The sequence below is a fragment of the Chroicocephalus ridibundus genome, chromosome 2 (genome assembly GCF_963924245.1).
Source record: "Chroicocephalus ridibundus chromosome 2, bChrRid1.1, whole genome shotgun sequence".
Lineage (NCBI taxonomy): Eukaryota > Metazoa > Chordata > Aves > Charadriiformes > Laridae > Chroicocephalus > Chroicocephalus ridibundus.
Genome location: NC_086285.1, coordinates 165,007,800 through 165,027,903, shown reverse-complemented (window position 1 = coordinate 165,027,903; position 20,104 = coordinate 165,007,800). Strand labels below are relative to the sequence as shown.

At 41.0% G+C, this 20,104-nt stretch overlaps 1 protein-coding gene across 3 annotated transcripts in view; it reads left to right on the top strand.

Moving 5' to 3' along the window:
* The first annotated feature begins 273 nt into the window (after positions 1-273).
* Positions 274-20,104, top strand: part of PTK2 (protein tyrosine kinase 2) — a 222,768-nt gene continuing 202,937 nt past the window's right edge. For 2 of the 3 annotated variants that reach the window (XM_063327608.1, XM_063327605.1), the window contains exons 1-2: positions 274-508; positions 16,000-16,058. The gene's annotated coding sequence lies outside the window, so the exon portion shown is untranslated. Of the gene's footprint in view, positions 509-1,407; positions 1,500-15,999; positions 16,059-20,104 lie in introns of those variants that run through there. The other variant, XM_063327606.1, reaches the window with a different exon arrangement.

The window sequence follows — 20,104 nt, the reverse complement described above, 5'->3', positions numbered from 1 at the left end:
GACCGAGGGAGGAAAAGGGGTGAAACCTCCCCTCTTCCCGAGCCACCCGGGGAAGGCGAGCGGGAAGAGCCCCTGAAGGCCGGCGAAGGGACGGGACGCGCCCCGCCGCCATCGCCGCTGACAGGACTCCGGGGCTCGCGCCACCTGAGGCCCGCAGCCCGCGCCTGCGCAGGCGGGGCGGATCCCCCCTCCTCCGCCGCCCTCCCCGGTCGGGCTGACCCCCCTCTCCATCCCCCGCAGCCATGTTAGTGTGGGGAGCGGAGCGGGCGGGGAGGGAAGGAGGGAGAGGGCAGCCGCGCATCCCATGGTGCAGCGCGCCGGGAGGGCGGGGGAGCGGCCTGGGGTGGCCGGGGCGGGCAGGCAGGCGGGCGGGCGGGCGGCTGGCCGCGGAGAGCCAGCTAGAGCGGGGCGGCCTCGGCCAGCCGGCGCTGACGGGACGGTTCCTCCGCTTCTCCTTCCCCCCTCGCCTCAGCCGCCCCTCCGCCCGGAGGCGGCTGCCCGTAGCGCGGTGAGTGCTGGCGGCGGGGGATGCCTGAGGAGAGGAGGAGGAGGAGGAGGAGGGGGGGGACGGAAGGGTGAGGGAGAGAGGAGGCCCCCAACTTACATATGGGGGTGTGTGGGGGGGGGCTGTGTAGGGAGAAGGGGGCGTGCGTGGGGTGAGGGGGATCTGTGTGGAGAAAGGGGGTTTCTGTGTGGGGAAAGGGTGTTTGTATGGGGAGGGGGGGGCTGCGTGGTGAGAAGAGGGGCTGCGTAGGGAAAAGGTGTCTGTGTGGGGAGAGGGGGTTTGTGTGGGGAAAGGGGGGCGGTGGGGAACACAGCGGCTTTTCCTTCCGTGTGCCCCCCTCCCCCGTCGGCCCCCTCTGCTCAGGGGAAGAGCCGCCCGTGCCTGGTGTGCCCCTCGGGAGGGGCTGGTTGGACACCGGGGGTGGGGTGGGGGGGTACGGGAGACACCCCCTTCACCCCCCACGGGGACACGCTTGTGTGCACACACGGCCGTGCCCACGGTGGGTGCCCGCAGCTGAGGGCAGCCCGCGGCCGGAGGGCTGCGGCCGGCCGAGGCGGGGGAAGGCGGGTACGGGGAGGGTGGGCTTGGGGGGGTGCGGGCAGAGCCGCTTCCCTCCTCCCCGCGGCGCCTGCGAGGGAGCTTCGCCGTGGGGACGGGCGGGATGGGGGTGGAACGGGAGGAGAGGAGGCTGCGGGCAGAGGGCGGACGGTGCCCCGGGGAGAAGCCGGCCGTCCCCTCCGGCCTGCCAGCCCCGGCCGGCCCTCCCCGCTCCCACCCTCCCCCCCGGGGCCGGGGCGGTCCGGTCCGGTCCCACCGGATGCGGCGGGAGGCGGCCCGAGGTGCCGGTGGCGGCGGGGCCGCAGCTCGGCCGGGCGGAGCGGGACGGTCCGTAAAGTAAACAAAGGGAAAGGAAAAGGGAGGAGGAGGTGGTGGTGTCGGTGTCCCCTCGCCGCCGGAGCCCGACTTTGCCCCGGCCTCTCTCCAGGCGTGCCCGGTAAATCTGTGGTTGCCTCTCAGAGCCCGGGTGGGAGCGCGGGGGAAGTGGTTGAGGTTTCTTCTTTTTTGTGCGTGTTGGGGTTTTCTGGGGTTTAGTTTTCGGTTTTGGTGTGGGTTTTTTCTTTTTGGTTTCTTCTCCTACCGCACTTGCTGGAGAGCAGGGTGGCATGATCCAAAGAGAAGCGGGGGCAACCTTTGGGGTCACATACACGGTTTCACCCGGGGATACCTTCCTAAATCTGTAGTGGAGAAGGTGAGCAAGTGCTCCTCAGCGTTGCTTTGGATCGACCCGGCTGGCGCCACCGAAGTTGGATTAAATAGAGGAGCCTTTGTGGTTCTTGAAGAAATTAGATTTTATTTTTTTTCCCGTTGTAAACCCGATTTTGGAGTACAGTGAAAATTTTACTTCTGCAGCTGTAACGGAGTATCTTTCTCCTGAAATCCCTGGGACTAATTTTGAAGCATGTGCTGTAGATTGCCAGTTTTCACATCCATTCTCTTTCCAAACCTTCTTTACTTGGATGATGCTTTTTTGCAACGAGGGGCAGCCTTTCCCTTTGATTTCTCTGTCTTTTTTTTTTTTTCTTCCCCTTCCCCCCCCCCCCCCGTCCCCCGGCCGAAAGACCGTTCACTGTATTGTTTCTGTGTGTTAGTTGACTTGCAGTCTGTCTTATTTAAGTGCTCAGAAAGCAGAGTTTATCCTGTAGGCCCTAGCACCAATGTTGGACTCTTGCAGTGTCAGCCTGCAGCTCAGTTTTTGGCAGTTTGACTAGGATAATAGCAGTGCTGTAGTAAATGTGTTGAACAAAAAGTTCACTTGAAAGGAGAAACGCTTGGGGATTCATATTGAAGTGTTTAATGTAAATGTTAGCTTAAAAGTGAAGTGGTATTGCAGTGTCCCTTAAAAATTCAGACTCCTTTGGCCTTTGGTTGTTTAATATTTTTTTTTTTTTCCTCCCTGTGCTATTTGGAAAAGTCCCACATTCCTCAAAGCTAATAAGCCTTTATCATCTCTGATTCTATTAAACCTGGGTAAGGTCAAGAGCATAACTGGATTGGGGCCAGAAAATATTAAATGTTAAATAGTTATTTGGAACAGCTTGTTATCTTACTGATGTTGTCCATGTCCAAAATTCCCCCACTTCCTTTCTCCACCCGGCTCCTTTTTTGTTACCTCTGAAATCAGGCTGTTATCCTAACTCGTATCTTTGTTGGAACACCTTTGCCTGTATGGTGTGATTTGCAGATGGAGGTCACAGCCTTTGGATTTCTTAAAGCAAGGTTTATGGCTAAGATTTTATAAAGAACGTGTTATGTGTACCAGTGAGATTGGAGCCTGTGTAATAAATTTAACAGACCTAAAATCTGGGGTACTGTTAACAAAATAAACAGCAAAAAAGAAAAGAGGGAGGAGACACTAGTTGCTGGGAAACACTTTCTCTCACAGGACTGTAAACTCTACAGGCTATTCAACAGGAGAAAAACAGTTCTGAAATTAATTTGTCTTTTCTGCTATTATGTCTTAAATCCAGTTTTTGTAGAACATGGCTTGGACTGATGTTTGTGTTGGTTGACCTTTAATTTTGCAGGAAGGTTAAAATGTACGTGTAAAAGGAAGATAGCATAGTACTTATTTGTCAAAAGCTCTATGCTTTTCTCGGCCTTAGGTGTTATTAAAAGTACTAAGCATGTGTAGATGACAGCAATCAATCAACTAGTAGTGTATTGGAGTACTTAATCCAGAACTGAATATTCTTAGAATAGCACTCTTGTGTCTTGGATGTGTAATTTGCTGAAATAGCTTTAAAAATGGTTTCAGCTGCTAGAGATCTAATGATGCAACTTTGCTTCAAAGTATGTTAAATGTTGTTGAAAAGGTGATTTTTAAAAAATACAATGGCTTACCACATGATGGTTAGTAGTTGAATGGGGGAAATCTTGGTCTTGTAAATTCCACCAAGCTAATAGATATTAGGGGGGGTGATAGGAGGAGAGAAAAGCAGGAGTGGTTTTGGGAGATTGAGTAGTAAACCAGGTGGCTTTGACAGTTAGGGGATTTTCTTATTATTTTTTTTTAATGTGTATATAAATGCGGTGAGTTTTTATTTCTTGCCATTTGTATAACAAAATGATAATTTTTTTTCTTCCCCTGGTAGGCATTGCCATGTGCGGCAGTCTTGTATTTCGTGTGATGTAACATTCATAATAATAATACACGCTATTCCCATTCCTTTCCATATCTCTTAGGAATTGCAGAAAAGTCTTTTTCACTATGACAGAGAACTTTCTGTGTTTTCAAAGTGTAGTTTGGAATAGTACAAAATATAGTAGTACGTTGTGCAGCTGGTTGTTCTTAAATATATGTATATGTGCACACCTACAGGTTTTTGACAGCTACCTGCACTGCTGTTTAAACAAGAGTCATGTTTTGCAGAATATTGGTAACTATAAGTAGGTTGTAATTTTGCTGTAAAATCTGTATATTCAAATCTTATACGTTTTTAGTCTTGCATAATTTTTTGTCTTAAATTGAACATCTGTAGCTTTACATTTCATGTAGATTATTGCATAAAGTACCTCCGTATTCTCACATTCTGGACAAATTTCAATAAATCGGTAGAAGGTATTTAAAAAGGATGTTCTTATGCCAGAATTCATACTCCAGATCTTTTTCCTGTGTTACAACTACCACTCTGGGATGTTAGCAGTGAAAACGTAGGTTTTATTTACTACTTAGCAGTGAGGTTATAAGTCTTTGTTTCGGACAGCTGTCAAGTCTGTGAGTGATATTTAGCTCCATCAGATGTGGTTTCCAAACTAAATCTGTCTTTCCTCTTATCTCGTGTCAGTGTAGTTCTAAAGTTTCAGGTACCATTGCTTAGTAACATGAAAATGTGGGCATATTGACTTAATTTACTGAAAAAGTTTTAATTAGAGGTCAGCGTTTTAAAAACTGCAACAAAAAAATCCTTGCTGTGTCGCTTTGAGCTCTTGTGTGGAATGACAGCAGAAAGGATTTAGGAACACTCTAAAACTAATTTTCAGTGTACTTATTTAGCACCTGAACTATGACGAGGCTTGTCTCCCTGAATGGTAACTTCTACAGGATAGTTCTTTTGTACTAAAAGCTGTCTTTTTAATTTTTTGTGTGTGTTTGAAAAAACCGTAGAACTTAGTGCAGATTAATGCAAGATTAGAGTTTGTAAATTGTTAGCAATTTCAAGTCAGTCTCTTGGTTTGTATATGACTGCCGCTTAGGAACCTCTGAAGCCCAGTGTGTTCTACCACAGGTTCAATGAATGTGGCTTATTGTGTCTGTTAGAAAGACGTGAAGTTGAAAGAATGGGAAATTAAATGGAAAATGTGACACCCACATAGATACCTGGTTTTAAATAGTCTTTTTAATGTAGGAGAGGAAGAACTTCTGTGGAGATGATCAAGTACATCTGTGTAAAAGCTCTTGTTTTTCGTGTCCTGCTTTCCATATTCAGGCAGTGGTTGATGGCTAGTCAGATAAACTGTTGAAGAAAGTGTCTGTTTAGGGACTGAATGCCTTAGAAACCTGCAGTTTTTGTGTTATAGTCTTAAATTTTTTTTCTCCCTATGTCATTCCTTTCTGGCTTTGTGTTTTCTACCGTGTAAACTTCCTAAGGTAGGAATTTGAGTATTAAGTCTTCATGAATAGAAAATGATTTTAAAAAATCCCCAAGTGCACAAAAAAAGTAAACCAACCAACCAAAAGCACAAAAAACTTCAGGTGGCTTGATCTGATTTTCTCTAATTGTATTAAAGCAGACCCAAGAGAGACAGTTGGGATTACCCAGGTGCGTTGTGCTGAAAGGTGTGTGAACTACTAAAACTTGGAAGGGGATGTTTTGAAAGCTAAATCACGGGGATGTGTTGTTGGAGGGAGCTGACACAGGGGATCGTGTGTATTCAGAGGTGGCAGGAGAACCACAGAAGCTGAATGCCCTCTGGCTCTGACAATACTTTAAATCTGGAGATTAAGAAATCGGAGAATAGCTTCTGAAATCTGGTTTATAAGGTTTGAATGCAATTTCTGTCAAGTAAAAATTGGGATGGAAGAGGTAAATAAGAAAAGTTCAAAGCAACAGGCTTTGCTAGAGAACATCTGATGATTGCTTGCATCAGCGTTAATTGCGGGTATATCTAAATTTTCTTCAGTTCTGCAGCAGTCCATGGCTGAACTGGTAAAACTCTCCTGTATTGGATTTCCTTTGTCCCCTGTGACTTCAAGACTTTTTTTTCCACCGTCTAAATCTCTGCATTGTTCCTCTGCCCCTTTTTTTATTGTGTTCAGAGCAGAAGGGGCATGTAGAAAAAGTTCAAGTAGTCTTTGTTAGTTTCCTATTGCACTGAAGTATTATTCTTTCTTTTCTCTCTCTTCCCCCCCCCCCCCATGGGAATTGACAAGCACTCAATTCAGTTTCGTTTTGCTGCACGGTTCCAACTTTGCACAGTACAATATGGGTCAGTTTAGAGCTTAATCCTAAATATTAATGTTGACTCTTTCCCTGCCCATGGAACTGTAATTTAATTCGTTTTAAGACCCTGGACTAATTTCCTTCCTTTTGACCAAAACTGTATAAGCAAAACGTGTGCATCAGTTGTCCTGGAGACAGGAATGGGAGATCACATATTCTTCGCGACTGCTATCATTCTAGGTATGTTGATGAACAGTAAATTTAGAAGCATTTAGACAGTGTATATGTCAAGAGTCCTTAAATGATGCACTTCTCCCTGCCTTTGCAGAGGTTGTAGTGACAGAGCCAAAGCTGTTCTTGCTGTTGGGCACAGTAAGAAAGAGGTCAGAGGGCTCTGCTGGCTGCAAACTGCTCCTGCTTCCTGCTGCCATGCTTGGGGTTTTTCATTGTTTACCCACACATGAAAATGTGCAATTCCTGCTTTTGTTTTATTTCAGTTTGGGGGAGGGGACAGGGGGTGGACCATCTGATGCTATAAAGTATCTGTGGAAGGCAGAGACGATTTTTTCTTTAGTCTGATTAAAAGTTCCTGGGAAGGATTTGAAGCAGCAGCTGACTATTTCTTTTATTTTTATTTTTTTTTAATATGGGAAGGAGGAGCTACTACTCTTTCCCATTTTCTTGCTGCTAGGATAGCAGATAATTCAGTTGCAAGGGGGTAGCAGAAGTCTGGTTTAGCAGAAGCTCAAAATGAGCTAAATGATATATTTTGCAGATAGGGATGCACATCTTCAAGCAGGTACCTAGCTTTTTCCCAGGGCTTTCTTAACGCTGCGAAGAGTGTTTACTGATACAATCTATGGGATGTTCAATAGCCAGTATGGTCTTGGGTCCATCTACACTTGATAATTTCCTAGCATTGCCTTCAAGATTGCTGCTACTGAAGATACCAGTAAGAGACTTATAAATCCTAACGTCTGAATTACACTAGTGGTGGGGACTTATATCAATCAATACCTGTTTCATCCTGTCTGTTGTAAGTTTTATGTTCAGCATCAATGCTGAGGCAATTTTCTCCTCAGTAATACTCTGTAGCATTGAGATTCAGAAATTCTGTGATCTTTAAAAGAGAATTTCCTTTTACTGATTTTAGCCAATTTTAAAATTCTTTTTCTATGAAAGATGGTGTAAAAACATAAAATCTACTGCCATTTTCTTATTTTTACATAGATAGCAGTTCTTGATTTCCTTTTTTGGACTAAACAGTTGTAATCTCCCTGTCCTTTGAGGGGAAAATTGTCCATGTTCTGGTTTAGAATGTTGGAATTAAAAATTAAGTTAGTGTTTAAAAGAGTTCAGTTCCTTTTTATTTTTGGTTAATTAACCAAGCTGTTTCTCAACTTTTTTTTCCTCTGCTATTTCTAATACACTTTTCTTCAAGCACAAATTCCGTTTGCTGGTGGCTGCATGCTCTTGTGGTTCTTTCATGCCTGCTCATACCTCAGGTTTTAGCAGTTGTCTCCTTCATCCCCCTTGTGCCTTTACTGATGCTCTTCTGTAGTGGAAGCTGTTTAAAGGCAGGGTTACTTCTTCATAATTGATTTTACAGTCTAGGCTGTTAACACACAGAAGTAATGTGTAACAGGTACCTTCATAGTTCAGGTGCTTGAATTTACTCTTTATATAGAGTTAACCTTCGTACTTCTTTAAGTTCTTACTGCCCTTTCTTCAGCCTTTCTCCCAGCAAGTTCCAGAACTTGATGGAGGTATTGCTGTATTTTTGCCAATAGCTAGGACCCCTCGTTCCTGATACCACTGTTTCTGTTAACCAGTGGTGGAAAGAGATGATAAACATTGATACAACCGCAGCCTTGTCAGGAGACAAGAATTTTATTTCTACCTCTTCTATGGTGCTTTTTTTTTCTTTTTCCTTTTGATGTCGGCTAAACTAATTTAGCTGCTGTGCTGTTGTTTATTCCCCTTTAAAATAAGGACAGTGCTTTGCTCAGGCTCGGTCCACTGGCATATGAATATGTGGTGACTCTGAAGTGCTTTTAGTAGAGGGGTTTGAGGCAGCCCTCACAAGGAAAAGTAGAAACCATGATGTCAGATCCAAGTAGTTCATTTAAGGTGCCATCTTGCTGCTTGGAATGAACCCTGGCATGGTCATTGCAATTAACTCGCATTTGTCAGTGCACTTGTTAACCTTTCACAATGCCTGAGTCGGAACTACATTTGCATTTACTAAATAAAACGCACTTGCATTTTATATAATGAGTAGGAACAAAAGCTGGTCAATGATATGTATATAAAAATGCATGTTTCCATTAGCTGGAGGGTTTTAATATCTTAATTTCCATTTTTAATTGCATTGAAGACCATTTTGTTGCGTTTTTAACTAGTTTTCTATTGCCAGCCTTCACCCAGGAAACCTTTCCCTGCTGCTGAGGTGTCTCTTCCTTGCAGTGGAGCTCTTTGCAAATGTTACAAATTACAGTTTCTGTTCCTGCTCTTGTGTTAACAGCACTGTTATGGGAATGCTGTTAATTAGTGGCTGAAGAAGTAATTCTGAATTTTTATCAGCTCTCATTATCTATGTCAGGCTTAAGCACAATATCCTAGAGGCTTCTAGATTCCAGTTGGTTTATTAATTATCTTGTCATTTTCATTTTAGTTTGTATAAATCGCAAAGGTGGCTGTTTTTCTGTACTTGTTCTGGTGGTTTGCAAATCCACAGCCTCTTCCTACTGTGCGTTTAGTGCCTTTTGAATTTTGGTGTTCAAATGTCTGCCTAAAACATACTTTTCAAGTTGTACAAGAGCTGAGTAAGCAGGTTATTGATTGATTGGTGCACAGTTTAGGATTAACCTGGTTCTGCTGATGCGGAAAAAGAAATGCTTGACTGTGATATATCAAGGGGGGGAAATACTTGGAGTCATCATTCTACGGAATTTGGTCTGGGTAGGATTTAGTCTAAATGCTGTGTTCAGTTTTGGGGCACTGTTCTTCAAGAAAGGGTTTTCCTCTCTCTTGGATGCTTTTGGTAGCAGATCAGATACCTGAAGAATATGACACACAAGAATTAAGCAAATTAAGATGTTGACTTTTTTACCTCCTTGTAGTCTTAAGTTGTTCATGTGCATTAGGCTACTACAAGGAGGCAGAAGATAAAGGCTTACAGGGGCTAAAACAAGAAATGGTTGACTTAAGTAGTAGGACTGAAGACTTGGGTTACTTGGGGAGGAAAACTTCTAATGCTAATAACAAACCATTGGAATAGATTAGGGAGGGGACTCTTGTCACTGATTGTCTTTAAGAACAAATTAGATATCTGTCAGAAAGGAAGTGCTGTTTGTCCCTACCTCAGCAGTGGCAGATTGACAAGATGACCTGTTGAGTCCTATCCAGCACTGATTTTAGTGATGCTAACGGGTAAAGAATGTGGAGTTATTATTTTCAGGCTTACACTGACAGTCAAAAGGTAGGTGACAGTAACCCCAGCTGCTGACGGCTTTCTCAGAGCTCTTGTAAGCATGTCCTCTCTGTTACCTTGTTGCCTGAGACTGTGCAGCTTTGATGTAAATCTGTTACAGGCAAAGCATCTTGGGTTTTGTTTTTTTTTGTGGAATGCTGTTCTCAGTGATGGCTGTAAAGGTCACGGAGAGAAGATCCTTCCCATAAATGAAATTGGCATGCTCTTCTATAGATGCAGATGTTACCTAGATATGGCTTGAAAAACAGAATTAGAAACTGGTTGCTGATATTAGAACAACTAGCTTAGTTGCATTTCCTTGTATACTTACAAATTTCATGCAAGACTTCTAAATTGTGCAAGCAAATTAATGAAGTCACCTTGGAGAATGACTTTTCTTATCCCTTTGGTATTGCCCTTTAATTAATGACTATATTTTATTATGTATTGATAAACTGAGCTTTGCTTTCAGAATAGTAGGAACTTCTGGTGGATCTATGCTTTCTTTTGATGTCTGTCTTTCACTCTTTAATACGATAGCTTGTGTTTTGATGCTGCACCAGTAGGCTTCCTCTTAATTGTAACTCAAGTTAATCTGTTTTAAAGCAAGTCAAAATATTTCTCAGCGTTTTGTCATGGAAGGAGTAAGTAGCTACTGAGCTTATGAAACAGAATTAAGTAATCTTTAGTGAAAATGTGTGTGGAGACGAATTAAAATGTGGTCTCTGCCTTTCTGTACTCAGTACAGCCTCTGCTGGAAACTGGTATTAATGACGTACCCTGCATTTGAGATCTTTCTTATGAAAGAATAAACTCGTTGATCAGGTAGCTTTTTAAACATCATGTTAAACTTCAGAGGCAGAAGCTGCTGAAATTAACGTTTTAGTGCTACATCTGGGCTTTCAGGGAGCCTCTAAACTAGAAGGTGGAGCTAAAAGTGTACATTTGTGCAATATGTATAAACTCTTTAAGCCATTTGCTGTGGTCTGGGGAACTAGAAGTAATTTAAAAAAAAAAAACAATGTGGTGTGCAGGCAAGGGGAAGTCTTGTGCTCATCATTTCTGTTGAATTCTGTTTTAATAAGTTATAAAAGCACCTTGTCAGACTGGATACTATTGCGTTCATTATCAGGATAATCTAATAATTTCAAATTTATGTGGATTTCTTGTTTAGTATTGCCTGTATAAATTGCATGATTTTTGCTGGTGGGGGAGAATCTCATCTAAGGAGGAGGGTAGCATTGTTATTATATGCTTTAGTGCATATATACATAAGTTGTTTTGGATGTTTTAATTAATCATTGGTTATCAGGAAAAATCAATGCATTTCCAGAAGTGTACAGTTTAAGGATTGAAAAATGCAGGGGGGAAGAATATCATGTGCTTCTCTTGTGGGGATATTCTTTGTCTCTTCTTGAACACTTTGTGAATATTAGATTGAATATTACTTGTGTTTCTCGGGTTGTGGATGGAAACAAAAATAACATAGTCAGAGCCCCTGCAAAATTTAGGCAAGGAATGGAGTCAAAAGAAGGAGCGGATATAACATCAAATATGCTTCTGTTCCAGCTTCTGCCTAGAGTTTGCATCAATATTTCATTTTTATAAGAAACTGAGCTTCAGTACTACTCTGGATTTCATTCCCTTGTTGCTGTAAATTTGTTACCCACACAAAATTAATAAATCACCAAGTGGATTTCTTTAGGAGATTAGGCACCTTTAGACGAAGATGGTGTGCTGCACAGATGGTTAATCCTTAGGTGGGGATTTAAATGAAGTGAAAGTTTCGTTGTGTCGTTGTGTCATAGGCTACGAGTCCCCCCTTATTCAGCCTTAGCTGAAGGGGAAGGATTTCTTTGTGTCATGGCAGCACTGCTTGTCTCATGCTATTCCAGGGCACTCAACAGCCAGTTTTATGCCTTGCTCTCTTTTTGTCAACATAAGAGAGGGAATTTTTAAAGACTTCTAAATTTTTAAAGAGTGTGTATCATTGACTTCCTTTTACAACTGAATCAGCTTTTTCCTCTCTTAAAGGCAAACAAAACCTTTAAACTGTTTTGTAATCTGAGAAGAGTATTGAACGCAGGAGCTTCCCTTCCTAGGAAACAAATTTTGGAGTTCTGTAATGTATTTATCTATGTGGCTTCTGGGAGATAGATGGGGATTGCATTGAAGTTCTTTCTTTCAAAAGTCTTTGTTACTTCTGTTGAAAATAGATATTGAACTACAGTATTCTCAAGTGGGAGTAAGAACATTGGTCGTATTACAGCAAATGAGATCATAGAGTGGAAGTACTGGAAGGGTGAAGACTGCAGCAAGTTCTGAAAATAAATGTACATAAAGCACACTTGCTTTAATACCTTACTCTTGAAGTTGATAGAAGGAGTAAAATAAGGCAAGACCTTGTGGGTTGCTGAGTTGAGATCAATTTTGGAAAGGCAAGATAAAAGAAGTGAGTCTTGAGAAAGGATTTGAAGTGTAGTCAAAATGAAAAGGGGAGGGGGAAACTGTGGCTCTGCATATAACAGGAGTACTTAATGCACAGCTGCCGCTTGAAATATGATAGTGTTTTGGACTGAGTCTGTGTTACAGCAATTTTAAGTGTTACATCAAACTTGCATTCTGTGTTGTTAAATCTTCGTCTTCATAGCTGATTTTCTGTGATGGCCCTTATGAATAAGAGGGTGATAGTAAGTATGGACTCCTTTATTTTTTTTGTGGTTTTAATATGATAGGGAATTGAGATCTTACTGAAGTTTCCCGTTCTTCACCCAAATAAGTTACAACAATCTCATTAAAAGTTTCTGTAGAACTACTGGTGGTGAGGCTGGCAGTGGCTGTATGGGTATGTTTTGTGGTGGTGTGTTGGATGTTTGGGTCCAATGAGTCTATTCCAAATTCTGGTTTATGGACTACATTCTTCTGTGTTCAAGCCACTAGGCAATATCAAGATCAAGTTAGTACTTTTATACCAATTATCCTAAAACACTGAGGGTTTAAAGACTACTAAATCTTCACAGCATTGTGTCTGCGCAAATAGCGTCTTTGAGTCAGTCTAGAATTCAATAACTGCCTTGACTGTTCTGGGACTTATCCTGAAGGACATGGGTCATCTGGTAGTAGATTGTGCTCAGGGCTGTGTTGTATTATTTCCCTGTGTAGATTTCTTTTTGGTGCTAAAAGTGCACCAAGCAGGTCCGTTCCCCTCTTCGCTCGATGTGTAGAGGGAGCTGCGTGTATACAGTTGTTTACACATGATACAGGAAAGTATCTAAAAACCTAGGTGTATTGTATAACTAGCAGGGACACTAACACTGCAGATGACTTAGTTATATCTCATCTCTGCTAAAGAAAATATTACTTGTCTCCAGAAATTCTGTTACTGTTCTTTCCCTGCACTGGCAGAGCTCTTGAAGTCTTTCCTGACTACTGTGAACTTTTGTGGAGTTTTACTGTGACTTACTGCAGTGCCAGAGGGGCATCATTAGAGACCAGATCTGATCATGTTAAATGCTTTATAAGGATGAAAATGTTGCATAACACCAAACTGTTTATTTGCTTTGCTGCTGCAGATCAGAGGTGGAAGGAGAGGGAAGTGAAACAAGTACTGTTGGTCATTAGTGGTCCGTCTTTAGCTTTGTAAGGCTTGAGATGATGAATTGCTGTATTGAAATGGAGTGGAGGATCTGGGAGAGGGTTACAAAGAGAGGAGTTTGTGAAGAGTAAATTAATGGAGTGATGAGTAAAGAGCAAAGAGGACAAATTTTCTTGAAGACCATGATCAAAGAGCATTAAAGGTAACTGAAAACATAAGGAAGCTGAGGAACGGGCTCCCCGCCTAGAAGGTATTTTAAAATTTTTCTTCTTGGCTACTAGTAACTGGTTCATGTCTTCAGTGGTATGCTTGGTGAAGAAGTCAAAATGGAGAGAGAACAGAATGATACTGGAAGATAAAACTTGAAATTTCAGACAGTGTATACGGAGGTTTAGATCTACAAGTAAGATGCTCTCTCTTTTAATTGAAAAACAGGATTATGCATGATTTTTAAGAGGAAAATAAGGTAAAACAGAGTGATAGATAAAGCCGAGTGATAAAAGATAAGAAAACAAATAAAGCCGGACCAAATGGGCAACTTAGAGCTGCCAGTTGGAAAAAGTCTAAAAAGGAATAGTTTTCCGCCACAAAAAAATGTGTTAAATTTAACAGTTCAATATTCTCAGTTTACTAAAAACCTATCCCTTGTGGAGAAAGTAGAGAAATTTAAAAGCTATGAAATTTTCCCCCCAGCAGATATTTTTTTCTTTTACTTTAAAGAAACCATTTTATTAAGATATATACAGATTTATTATTTTTACAAAAAGTTGAAATAAAAGCACAATGTTTTGCTTAACCCAACCACTTCTTAGATTTAGTCTCCTTTTGACCACTTTAGAAGCTTTCAGCATTTATCCCAATTAGAATGAGACTAATTGATGTTTTAAGAAGTGTTACAGCTGGTCAGACTTGAGCATAGGAGAGTTCTTGTCACCGCTTGCTTCCGGAGTAACTGATGAATGAATTAAATCAGTAAGTAACCTGCGAGGAACAAATCTTGGGAAGGTGTGTCTGGAAATGGCTGTCAGTGTAAGGGAGATGAAATGATCCTGTGTTTGGATCGTCCCTGATGACGTTACTCTCTTAATAGCTAATGACCAGAAGAGAGGCCCTTTATCTGCACTCTAGGGTTGCTGTCCGACATCAAATCCCATAGCATGTGTTTGTACACTGGATTTTACACACATGGGTAGTTCTATTGAAAATCTGTGGGATAACTTGTGTGGAAAATTTAGCATGCTTGTAAGCGTTTGCATTATTGATGCCTAAGCAATTAAAATAATATTTTTCTAGTTTTTGTGTTTGGTGCATTTTTGATGTTGCATGCGGGTAAGTCCCATGGTATTATGCACGCAATTATTTTAACAAATGCTTTAAGGGTGCTATTGACGTAACTTCCCGGAGTGGGGAAAGGTCGTTACTATCGGCCTCAGAAATTAAAAGTAGCTTTTGCTATATCAGAAAACATCTTTAATTAAACCAATAACTGCACAGGTTTCTCAATCTGAGAAACAGTCTCATGAGCGATTTCCCTTTTCATAAAGGACTTGTCATGATGTCATTCCCATTGTGTTAATCGTTGGTGTCTTCACGAATTGTCCCAAATCATGACTAATTCCCTAAAAATATTCAGAGCAGACATGACTCTGGGGAAAGCTGTCGTTTGCCACCCAGTCTGGTAGAGATAATGGGACAGCCAGCTGACTTAACAGATTCTGTGTTAACTTTAAGATTAGTATTTTGAGGCAGTGTCACCATAAAATCACATGCCACCATAAAACCAGTTCAGGTTCTCAGTGGTACTTTTCCCAATGGTATGGGGGTGTGTTTCAGGTGAGTGTCTGTGGTGCATTTGTGGCTTACCTGAAGAAATATGAATATTTTGGTTTTCTTATTTTTTTCAGTTTATTATCGCTTAGATGAACACTTAAAATAGAATTGGAGTCTTCTGGTTTTTTATATACCAAAAAAAATGATCTCTGCACGGTTTCTCATAACTTTGTTGTGTTACTTTATCTCATTGGATTCTCTTCTCTTGTGGAAATCTTTCAGTGGCCTTTGTCTGTGGGAAAAACTTAAATAGCAAAGGTGTATGAAGGTTCAGAAGCAGTTCTTAACAAATCGATTTCTGAGTGCTTAATATGTAAACTTAGGCTTTCTACTGCTATCGCCTTTGTCCCTGTAGTATATATTTGAGAGGCAAAAGAGTGAAAACAGCTAGCAAAATAGCAAAACCAACTCTGTAGATTACTCAGCTCTGCAATTCTTTCGGTTTGATCATTCCATTTCAGAAAAAAAATCCAGAACTCTTCCTGGACCATGTATTACATGTGTGTTTTGAGCTATATCTGTATGTATTTGTTACTTCAGTGAAAAACTGGCTTGGCTGTCCTATGATGCACATACCCCGAGGAAATAAATGCTTTTAACTAGTTCCTCCCACACACTACTACGCTTCTGTTTTTTTCTTCTTTTCCCCAGGGAAGCAATCTTCCTAATTCTAGATCTGGATGCTGCTAACTTTTTCAAACACTCATCGGGTTTTCAGTACTCACTGAATTGTTGTTTCTATTAAATGTACGTTAGCTATATGAACGGTTCTCTTCATAATCCTTCTTTAACCTTCCTCCTTCTTCAAAATACCAAACCCATCAACTTGTGACATTTTTTAGTTTCATGGGACCTACAGGATTTCTGGCAACTTGCTTTGTAAGGTATCTGTTTTGAGGTCAAATGTAAGCCCCTGGCTTCTACAAACTTCATTTGTGTTTGGTTTGGTTTCTTTGTTGTTTTTTTTTTTTATTTTGTTTTGTTTTCTAAGGGCCTCTAGCTAAATAATCTTCACTTGTAAAGTGCATTCCTTTAGAAGGTTATTGTGCCTTCATGATAAGAATATCAGTTATTTGCTGTTAAATTTGTTGGATATTTGACTACTTCAGTGTTAGGTCAAGAAAATATCCTAATCAATTCTAAATGTTTGTTTCAGATTTCATGTTTCATCCCTTGTTGAGCACCTGCTGCTAAGAGCTGGAAAAGCTACTTAAGGTATGTGGAACAGCTACTGATTTCACTTCTGCACAGCTTCTTTTCTGGGTAAAATGATTCAAGTTGAGATTATATTCTTTATTCTTCCCTTGTAATTATTGTTGAAAATACAGATTTTTAAACAGTGGATGTTAAAATGGAATTTCTTGGTTTGTCTTTTCCCCTGAGCCTCCTAGAACTGGCCTTTCTCTGACATCCCATTTATGGCCCTTCTGTTCAGCCTGAGGGGTGCAGAGGTGTGTAGGCCTGTGCAGCAATTAATTTATGGCGCGTGGGAGAAAATTGTAAGGTGTTTTCTCACCTACCAAAACTACTTAGCTGGGAATTGTCTGACCAGACCGATGTGCTAGCTTTGGAGGGAAATAGTAATGATTCTCTATTTTCACATTCTGCTTTTCTGTAGTACGTGAAAATTTATTTCAAGCAAAATCTTTGCTGTAGGGGCACCTAATCCTCAAGTAGTTTTGCTATAAGCAGGAGTAGAGAAGTTGGATAACGGTGGAAGCTATTTCTGGTCTCTTTTTTTTTTTTTGGGAGTCCTTGTGGCCCCCCTCCCGCCCCCCCCGGTGAATGGTTATATTTGCAAACCTCAGTTTTATTCCTCATTATACTTAGTATTTCTGACTTCTGCTTTTATTGGTGCTGACTTGGAATAGTCTTACATTTGAGTGTGGGTAGAATAATTTATGTGATCCTTTTTTTTTTTTTTCTTTGTTTCTTCTGATTTGGTGTTTCTGTTGTGGTTTTTTTGGTGTTTTTGTGGTTTGTTTTTTTTTTCCTTCTACAGCCTTCCCTGTGGCTGGTGGTCTGGGAGCCTGTATTACATTATTTTTTCTATTTCTTAGCCTCTGGCAGGTAACAAAGTTCATCATCTGCTGCTTCAAGAGCACTTTTGTGTCTAATGTGCTGATGTGGAGAACTTTATGTAGAACTTCTGTATCACCTGTTTTAGGTTGTGTTAATGTTCTTGCCTGGGCTGTAATGCACTTGAGAACAAAGGAAATGTGGCATTTCAGGTGGACATTTCAGACTGTTACCTTGCAATTTAACTTCAGAGTGTTGCTTCTCCAGGATCTCTCAATTTTTTCACCCTCAGGAAACAGCAGATGGTCACTCAGTGTCTCCTGACTATCTAAATTTGCAGGTGCGGATGTCTTTATTCTTCAGGGGCTTTTTTGCTTAACTTCTGACTTCATGAGTGCTCTGGATGTTAGTCAGCCTTTCTTAAACTTCAGTTTTCAAGCTTATGGCGACTAGTTGCTTCTCCTTTCTAATTTCTCCCTTCCCTTTTCTGGTATGGAATGATGTTTGTATTACGCAGTTAGTTTTTCAAAGGAATTCCATCTACTTTCACCACTCTGAGGAGTAAGTTGAGTGGTTTAAAAAATAGTAGTCTTCAGTTTTGTCACCTAAACTGGAGAAAACCTGAAGTACTTCAGTTTGAACAAAAAGCACCAGTACTGATATTTTTATAAATTAGGGCTAAAATTTGTCACCTTATGTATCATGTTGAATCTGAACTATGATTCAGATGGACCCCCAGACATTTTTTAAAATAGCGTTTGATTGCCGAAAACTAGTAGTGTGACAAATCCAGAAAACAAGTTTAATTGCATATAGAGGCCTACAAATCAGACCTGTGATTTCAGGTTTTTTAAGCTTCCTTTCATTTTGCTTGACCTTTTAAAAGGAACGGCTATGACTGTCGTGATGTCATTGGCAAAAAAGCACATGTTTTGTGAACTGAAGCCATTTCTTCCTTGGGATACATGGTTTGTAAAAGGCTGAAGTGAGTCATATCCTGGTAAAACCATGACAACTAAGTATTTAGTAGTTTGTTAGGTAAATATCTTGCAGTACCTTCCTAGATAAGACTTTATAGAAGACCAGACCTGTGAATAACAAGGTGGTGAAATATAATGGCAAGTAAGAAGAAGAAACAGCAGAAGATCTTAAATGTAAATTGCAAGTACTTCTGACTTGTCAGGTTTACATTGAAGTATGTGTATTTTTTCTGGCTGGGGATTTGGTAGGAGGAAGAGATTAGTGCTACTTACTCTTTGAAATTGGTATTATATATGCAAATACTGGAATGACAGTTCCGGTGGAAATAACAGAAAAATGCACTGAATCTCTTGCTTACCCAGTGCTTCATAAACTGTTATTGAAAGTCTTATATTCATATTGCAAAAATTTAAGCTCTTATGTATATTATAAGCTATTCGTTACATGATTGTATGTTTTTTTCCACAGAATCACACCTTGTTTGGTACCAAAAACATACTTGTCTATTCACTGTGCTCTTCAAGCCCTTCTCTTACAGGATGGATTTTTTCCTGTTACGTTTGCCATGGTAGTGCTGGCTTTACCCATTCATTTTATGATATTATTAGTATCTGTATTGGATGGAGCCACAGAATTTAGCATAAAAGGCATCAATTTTAGGTCTGTGCTCAGACATACCATTTTTTTGTTGTAACACTTAAAAGCAGATCTCTCACTGATTTGAATAGCACCGGAAAGTACTTGGCAGTTCTGTGTTTAACCCCCCGAGACCCCAAGTCTCAGGTCCATGAAAGAGAAAAGCATGGCGATTGCAGAAAACTTGACTAAATGACTCTGCTAAGATCATCCAGAAATCCTGAATGCATTGATGACACTTAATTGCTTCAGCTCGTATAGTATTTTTTGTCGTCTTCTGATGCTGGTTATTTACTCTGATTACTAACGAACGCAGAAGACATGTATCAATAGGAAGGGACTATGAGAAACAGGGTTTTTTTACCTTTATAATTCTGATCTATTCCTCAGGCCAGTCTTTATGCACTGAATTTGTGCAAGGGTTTTGTATGTATATGTAATTGTACGGGTATTTATTGCGTCTGTGTTTTCAAAGGTGTCGAACAGCCATTGACAGTAGATGGTGCTAGCAATTCCACCTAACATGCGGCTTCCAAAAGATGTTCTCCTGACTGTATCACTGCTGCAGGTGACAGCAGATGCTTTCCAACTTTATGGTTTTGTTTCACTTGAAATTAAACTGGTATTTGATGAGCAACTTTGTTGTATCCAGTGTAGCATTTGTTTTTGGCAGATTGATATATTTGTGTTCCTTTTTATCTTTTACAGTAAGAAACGCTTCCTTAATGAATTCTTTTAAAGATCCATGATTTCTGTATATTTTGGATGTTATGCTTGTATTCTTGTTTTAATACATACAGGGCTTTTCCCTTCTTAATACAGAATCTGTTTCAAAAGATTTCAATTTGTGCTTAAAACTGTAAAGAGTAACCACTCTGTTCTCAAGTGTCAAGACAGTTAATGCACATTGGTTGTTGCCAACAACACCTGTGTGCTTATAGCTCCTCCTGGCTTCTGAAAGGGGAATTTTGCTGGGCTTGTCTGGTTTATTATTCTGGACTTTTGGGGAGTTGAGAAAGATTTACTTTTCCACCAAGGTGATGGTAAACTTCAACTTCTTCCAGGCAGGCCTGGCTCACAAGCGTGTGTGATTTCACCAGTGACTGAGTGCAGAATCCGCTCTTCTGTCTGGCGGGGTTCTTGCTGTGAAGGGCTCTGCCTGGATGCAGTCCTGGGTAAAGTGCTCTAGGCAGCCCTGCTTTAGCAGGGGAGTTGGACTAGATGGTCTCTAGAGGTCCCTTCCAACTCTGAAATTCTGTGATTCCGTGTATTGGCAGCAGAGTTTTAAAAGCAATGAATCTGAATGTAATGAACACAAACTATGCCATGTGGTGCCTAATGCCTTCCTGAACTCTGTCCTGGCCTTTGCTCAGCATAGCTGTTCTTCCTCGGTCTGTCCCCAGAGCAACCGTTGTCTTTTACATAAAAGTAAGTGGGCTAGGAGAAATATATTTTGGTGCTTTCGATATCCTCCTTAATTGCCTTGTCTCTCAGTGGAGTTTAATAAAACCTCAGCCCATTTGGATTATCTTGGAATATGTTACCATGGTAGAAAGAACCAGGGTTTTAGTCTTCTCTCTGGAGGTGCCAAAGGTCTTCTATATACCAAAACAAATTATTTGTTT